Genomic DNA, 7,274 nt, shown 5'->3' with positions numbered 1-7,274 from the left:
CGTAGTACGAGAGGAACCGCAGGTACGGACCAATGGCACAATACTTGTTCGAGCGAACAGTGGTATGACGCTACGTCCGTTGGATTATGCCTGAACGCCTCTAAGGTCGTATCCGTGCTGGACTGCAATGATAAATAAGGGGCAATTTGCATTGTATGGCTTCTAAACCATTAAAAGTTTATAATTTATTTTATAAACGACAATGGATGTGATGCCAATGTAATTTGTAACATAGTAAATTGGGAGGATCATCGATCACCTGATGCCGCGCTAGTTGCATATAAAAACATTATTTAATACAATGACAAAGCCTAGAATCAATTGTAAACGACTTTTGTAACAGGCAAGGTGTTGTAAGTGGTTGAGCAGCTGCCATACTGCGATCCACTGAAGCTTATCCTTTGCTTGATGATTCGATATATATAAATTTATTCTTTATATATGAAAATTATTTTTATATATTTATATGAATATATACCTATAAATGGTAATATATATATATATATATATATTAAAAAGAATATATTTTATATAAATATGGATAAATTATTTATCCTATATAAATTACGTTGGCTTGAATATGAATATAATGTTATATTATAAGTTTGTTATACTTAATTACATATGAAATGATACTTATAAAAATTGTATTATGTAAACACACGAAACATAGTGTATATGCATATGTGCAAATGTGAATGTATATATGAAATAATATGAATGCAAAAAGCATGGAGTGATCGTATGTGGAACTTGGAAGTATTTCTAATATTGGAATTTAATGATATGTGATATGAATGCAAGAATTAAATACTTTGGTATATAAAATGTGATAATATTATATGTTATATTATAACATGAGCATGATTTGATTATGAATTAGGTTTTATATGGATATGGATATGGATATGGGAATGTTTCTCATATATAATATAACATTATAGCATAATCATAATGCGATTATAAATATAGAAAATATAAAAATGTATTTAATATAAATAGATATATTACGTGTATATGTGAAATTAAAGCAAAGATACCAGCTGATATGATATCTTTCATGTAAATGAATGATGAATGTAATGAAAAATAATTAATTTAATTTCATATGATATGGGGAACATACTAAGTCGGCAATGTCTGTTTATTTTATATGCGTATATATATTTTTCTTAATATATATGAATAATTTTGAAGTGATAGTATAATATTTTGTATTAAAATACGAAAAGAAACTATTTTTAAAAGGTACTCTCAAGTAAAAATACCTGATTTGCGGAAAGCGTGGCAGAAAACCTATATAGGGAGTGGTAGTCTCGTGCATGGTATATTTCATATGAAAATTTTATAATGAAAAATTATTAATTTATTTCATATGATATGGGGAATATACTTAGCCGGCAATGTCTGTGTATTTTATATGAATATATATATATTTCTTAGTATATATGAATAATTTTGAAGTGATAGTATTGTATTTTTTATTAAAATACGAAAAGAAACTATTGTTAAGAGGCACTCTCAAGTAAAAATACCCGATTTGCGGAAAGCGTGGCAGAAAACCTATATAGGGAGTGGTAGTCTCGTGCATGGTATATTTCATATGAAAATTTTATAATGAAAAATTATTAATTTATTTCATATGATATGGGGAATATACTTAGCCGGCAATGTCTGTGTGTTTTATATGAATATATATATATTTCTTAGTATATATGAATAATTTTGAAGTGATAGTATTGTATTTTTTATTAAAATACGAAAAGAAACTATTGTTAAGAGGCACTCTCAAGTAAAAATACCCGATTTGCGGAAAGCGTGGCATAAAACCTATATAGGGAGTGGTAGTCTCGTGCATGGTATATTTCATATGAAAATTTTATAATGAAAAATTATTAATTTATTTCATATGATATGGGGAATATACTTAGCCGGCAATGTCTGTGTGTTTTATATGAATATATATATATTTCTTAGTATATATGAATAATTTTGAAGTGATAGTATTGTATTTTTTATTAAAATACGAAAAGAAACTATTGTTAAGAGGCACTCTCAAGTAAAAATACCCGATTTGCGGAAAGCGTGGCATAAAACCTATATAGGGAGTGGTAGTCTCGTGCATGGTATATTTCATATGAAAATTTTATAATGAAAAATTATTAATTTATTTCATATGATATGGGGAATATACTTAGCCGGCAATGTCTGTGTATTTTATATGAATATATATATATTTCTTAATATATATGAATAATTTTGAAGTGATAGTATTGTATTTTTTATTAAAATACGAAAAGAAACTATTGTTAAGAGGCACTCTAAAGCAAAAATACCCGATTTGCGGAAAGCGTGGCAGAAAACCTATACATGATGGACAGTTGATGTCCATCGGTATTGTATACAATATTTGGTACAGTATTGTATATAATATTATTATATGTTGTCATTATACTCAAAGTAGTGTTTAATAGGAGATATTTGTTTTCAAATTGATCTTAATAAAGATAATATAGTGAAACTAACCAAGATATATACTATTTAGTATATATCATTTCTGTTTCGAATTATTATCGTGAATTTTTGGAAATGGTCTTATATGATTAAATATTGTATGAGTGCCATTTCAACAATGTACCAGCATATATAATCAAAGCGATTTATATGCAAATTCAAATATTGCCAAAATATATAAATTCCATTCCACATGAACTCATGTGTTTGGTTTTATTTAATGTATATCACAAAAAACGCATACGAAATTGGATAAATTTTAAATTTGTTGTTAAAATACATAGTTTAAACACAATTAATATTGGTTTAAGCCTATATACGTGTGATAATATATTAAGTGCAAATAAAAAGATATTTTTGAACGAAAAAAAAATGTATATAATAAAATATATATATTTATATAGAGAAAAATGGCGAATGTGAATGCTATATAAAAATGGCCACAATCGTTTAACAAATTCTCATAAACTGTTGATAAAAAATATTTATTTATTTTTTTTTTTATTCAAAAGTATTATTGAGTTGTCAAATATTTACATATGTGAGCGTATGCGCACGAAACGAAAACATTATTCTGGTTGATCCTGCCAGTAGTTATATGCTTGTCTCAAAGATTAAGCCATGCATGTCTAAGTACACACGAATTAAAAGTGAAACCGCAAAAGGCTCATTATATCAGTTATGGTTCCTTAGATCGTTAACAGTTACTTGGATAACTGTGGTAATTCTAGAGCTAATACATGCAATTAAAACACGGACCTTATGGGACGTGTGCTTTTATTAGGCTAAAACCAAGCGATCGTAAGATCGTTACATTGGTTGAACTCTAGATAACATGCAGATCGTATGGTCTTGTACCGACGACAGATCTTTCAAATGTCTGCCCTATCAACTTTTGATGGTAGTATCTAGGACTACCATGGTTGCAACGGGTAACGGGGAATCAGGGTTCGATTCCGGAGAGGGAGCCTGAGAAACGGCTACCACATCTAAGGAAGGCAGCAGGCGCGTAAATTACCCACTCCCAGCTCGGGGAGGTAGTGACGAAAAATAACAATACAGGACTCATATCCGAGGCCCTGTAATTGGAATGAGTACACTTTAAATCCTTTAACAAGGACCAATTGGAGGGCAAGTCTGGTGCCAGCAGCCGCGGTAATTCCAGCTCCAATAGCGTATATTAAAGTTGTTGCGGTTAAAACGTTCGTAGTTGAACTTGTGCTTCATACGGGTAGTACAACTTACAATTGTGGTTACTACTATACCTTTATGTATGTAAGCGTATTACCGGTGGAGTTCTTATATATAATTAAGTACTTGTATTTTTTTATATATTCCTCCTATTTAAAAACCTGCATTAGTGCTCTTCATCGAGTGTTATTGTGGGCCGGTACAATTACTTTGAACAAATTAGAGTGCTTAAAGCAGGCTTCAAATGCCTGAATATTCTGTGCATGGGATAATGAAATAAGACCTCTGTTCTGCTTTCATTGGTTTTCAGATCAAGAGGTAATGATTAATAGAAGCAGTTTGGGGGCATTAGTATTACGACGCGAGAGGTGAAATTCTTGGACCGTCGTAAGACTAACTTAAGCGAAAGCATTTGCCAAAGATGTTTTCATTAATCAAGAACGAAAGTTAGAGGTTCGAAGGCGATCAGATACCGCCCTAGTTCTAACCATAAACGATGCCAGCTAGCAATTGGGTGTAGCTACTTTTATGGCTCTCTCAGTCGCTTCCCGGGAAACCAAAGCTTTTGGGCTCCGGGGGAAGTATGGTTGCAAAGCTGAAACTTAAAGGAATTGACGGAAGGGCACCACCAGGAGTGGAGCCTGCGGCTTAATTTGACTCAACACGGGAAAACTTACCAGGTCCGAACATAAGTGTGTAAGACAGATTGATAGCTCTTTCTCGAATCTATGGGTGGTGGTGCATGGCCGTTCTTAGTTCGTGGAGTGATTTGTCTGGTTAATTCCGATAACGAACGAGACTCAAATATATTAAATAGATATCTTCAGGATTATGGTGTTGAAGCTTATATAGCCTTCATTCATGGTGGCAGTAAAATGTTTATTGTGTTTGAATGTGTTTATATAAGTGGAGCCGTACCTGTTGGTTTGTCCCATTATAAGGACACTAGCTTCTTAAATGGACAAATTGCGTCTAGCAATAATGAGATTGAGCAATAACAGGTCTGTGATGCCCTTAGATGTCCTGGGCTGCACGCGCGCTACAATGAAAGTATCAACGTGTATTTCCTAGACCGAGAGGTCCGGGTAAACCGCTGAACCACTTTCATGCTTGGGATTGTGAACTGAAACTGTTCACATGAACTTGGAATTCCCAGTAAGTGTGAGTCATTAACTCGCATTGATTACGTCCCTGCCCTTTGTACACACCGCCCGTCGCTACTACCGATTGAATTATTTAGTGAGGTCTCCGGACGTGATCACTGTGACGCCTTGCGTGTTACGGTTGTTTCGCAAAAGTTGACCGAACTTGATTATTTAGAGGAAGTAAAAGTCGTAACAAGGTTTCCGTAGGTGAACCTGCGGAAGGATCATTATTGTATGTTTCTACCGTTAACAAAAATATATATATATTGCCAATTTACCAAACAAAATATGTTTTTATAAAATCATAATTGTAAAATAAAATATATTCAGTTGTATATATTATATGTTTATATTAATTATATTGCCAATATACTCATTTAGTAGTAGCTATACATATAACATTGTGTTCTATGTGTGTAGCAATTAATATATAAATACATATTGATGATATTATTACAATAATATTGATTTATAAAATCTGTGTGCATATGTACCATAGTATGCACGCGTTGCGAATATGTATTGTCCATCATAGCTATGGGCATACATTGGTTAATGCAACAGCCTAAAAAGTACAATGTTGTACCTGATTTCAGGTTAATACTTTTATATAAATTGATAATTATCAAACAAGCCAAAATACATATTATATTATTTAACAATATGGTAATATATCGCTTATATAAAACTAAGACATTTCGCAACATTCTTTTAGGATAAAACTAAAATTTATTGAAGGAATTGATATATGCCAGTAAAATGGTGTATTTTTAATTTCTTTCAATAAAGACATATCTGACAAATAAATGAATAAACAAATTTTAATCACTCTAAGCGGTGGATCACTCGGCTCATGGGTCGATGAAGAACGCAGCAAACTGTGCGTCATCGTGTGAACTGCAGGACACATGAACATCGACATTTTGAACGCATATCGCAGTCCATGCTGTTTGGTACTTTAATTAATTTTATAGTGCTGCTTGGACTACATATGGTTGAGGGTTGTAAGACTATGCTAAATAAGTTGTTTAAAAATTTTACGAAATTTTTAAGCATATTGTATATTATTGGATATATATATATAGTTAAATATCCGCAACTCGATTTTAAGTTTTTTAACAAAGACTTTTATTTTACAACTTAAATATCTTTATGTCACAAGATTTAAATGAATTCCCCGACTTGACTTTCGGTCTGCTTGTCTCAAACGGAACTGATCTCTCTGCTGCTGGCTAGTTTCCATGAGCCCTTCTCTTGGAACTCCCGACTCTGGCTTCGGGCGTTGCTTTCCTCGGCTGCATCTTCGTGTCGGTGGCGTACGTGCCTGGATCGATATTTGGGGATGCGTCGGCTTTGATGAAAGGCATCCACTGCTGGCGATCGGTGTTGCATTACATGACGGAGCTAGGAATGTGATACTCCTTGGTTTTATGTCTAGCTTTGATTGGTCCTCATGAGTGGCGTGATTCTAAAGAATCGATTTCTCGAGAGTGGCGTGATTCTAATGTTGCTGAAACAATGTGGTCCATTGTTTATATTATGGGGGGCCCCAGCTTGGAGTATGGGAAGAAACAGTTATTGATTCTTGAGTGGGGTCCTGTTACTTGTGTGGATGGGGTGGATGAATTGTACATAAACATAATGTGTATGGGATGTGGGGAATTATGGATATGTCACTCCCCCAACGTTTGTTATTAGCCTGTCCCTAGGCGATTACCCTCGGGTATAGTGACGGGGTGTCAAGTGCGGTGGCTGAGGTTGGTTCCTCTTCTGCTTCTATTATAGGGTTTATACATTTAACCGTGACTCTTTTAGAAGTTTTCGTAAATTTAACAGCTACATAACTTAGTAGTACTAATATAATTATGACAAATGAAATTAGTAGACTTATTTGTAATAGGTTACTATATGTGGTGTATTGCATAATTATTTCATTAGTTTGGACATACGACAGTGGTTTTATTTTAGTTATGTTGTTGTTGACATAAACATTCTGGGCAAAATCTAACATTGTGTTTGATATTGTAAATTCATTTAATTGGATTGAACAGTTGTAGATTTTTATAATGGTATTTCCTTCCGCTATGATTTCTTGGTTTACACAATTCTGATTTAGCGTTCTTTTTGGAAGATTCCACGTGATTAGTATATTGGGTTCAATAAAGTTTATTTGAAAGTTTTGAAAAGTTTTGGAATATGGACATTTAGTGGGAGTTTGCATTAAAATTCCTTTTATACAATTGTCATTGGTTTTCAATCTAGTTTCTTTAACAAATACTTCTTCATTTTTTATGTAGTACTTGTCGTATGTCATATCTGTTAACGTGTTATTTAATTCGTCTGGATACGGAACGATTTTATAGATTGGTACTTTTGTAATGTCTTTGGGAATGTTGGAAATTATTAGAATTTCGTTGGTATCGG

The 7,274-nt window shown here is 32.9% G+C and overlaps 2 non-coding genes across 2 annotated transcripts; both read left to right on the top strand.

The window, feature by feature from the left end:
- Positions 1-3,085: 3,085 nt before the first annotated feature.
- On the top strand, positions 3,086-5,080 carry LOC6604057. The gene has a single exon (XR_048241.1). It is a non-coding gene; the product is annotated as a small subunit ribosomal RNA (ribosomal RNA).
- Positions 5,081-5,676: 596 nt separating this feature from the next.
- On the top strand, positions 5,677-5,855 carry LOC6604058. Its single transcript, XR_048240.1, has one exon. It is a non-coding gene; the product is annotated as a 5.8S ribosomal RNA (ribosomal RNA).
- The last annotated feature ends 1,419 nt before the right edge of the window (positions 5,856-7,274 follow it).

The sequence above is a fragment of the Drosophila persimilis genome, unplaced genomic scaffold (genome assembly GCF_003286085.1).
Source record: "Drosophila persimilis strain 14011-0111.01,24,50 unplaced genomic scaffold, DperRS2 tig00001893-arrow-arrow-pilon, whole genome shotgun sequence".
In the NCBI taxonomy this organism is placed as follows: Eukaryota; Metazoa; Arthropoda; class Insecta; order Diptera; family Drosophilidae; genus Drosophila; species Drosophila persimilis.
The sequence above is the reverse complement of the archived record's forward strand: the minus strand, read 5'-3'. Positions and strand labels throughout refer to the sequence as shown.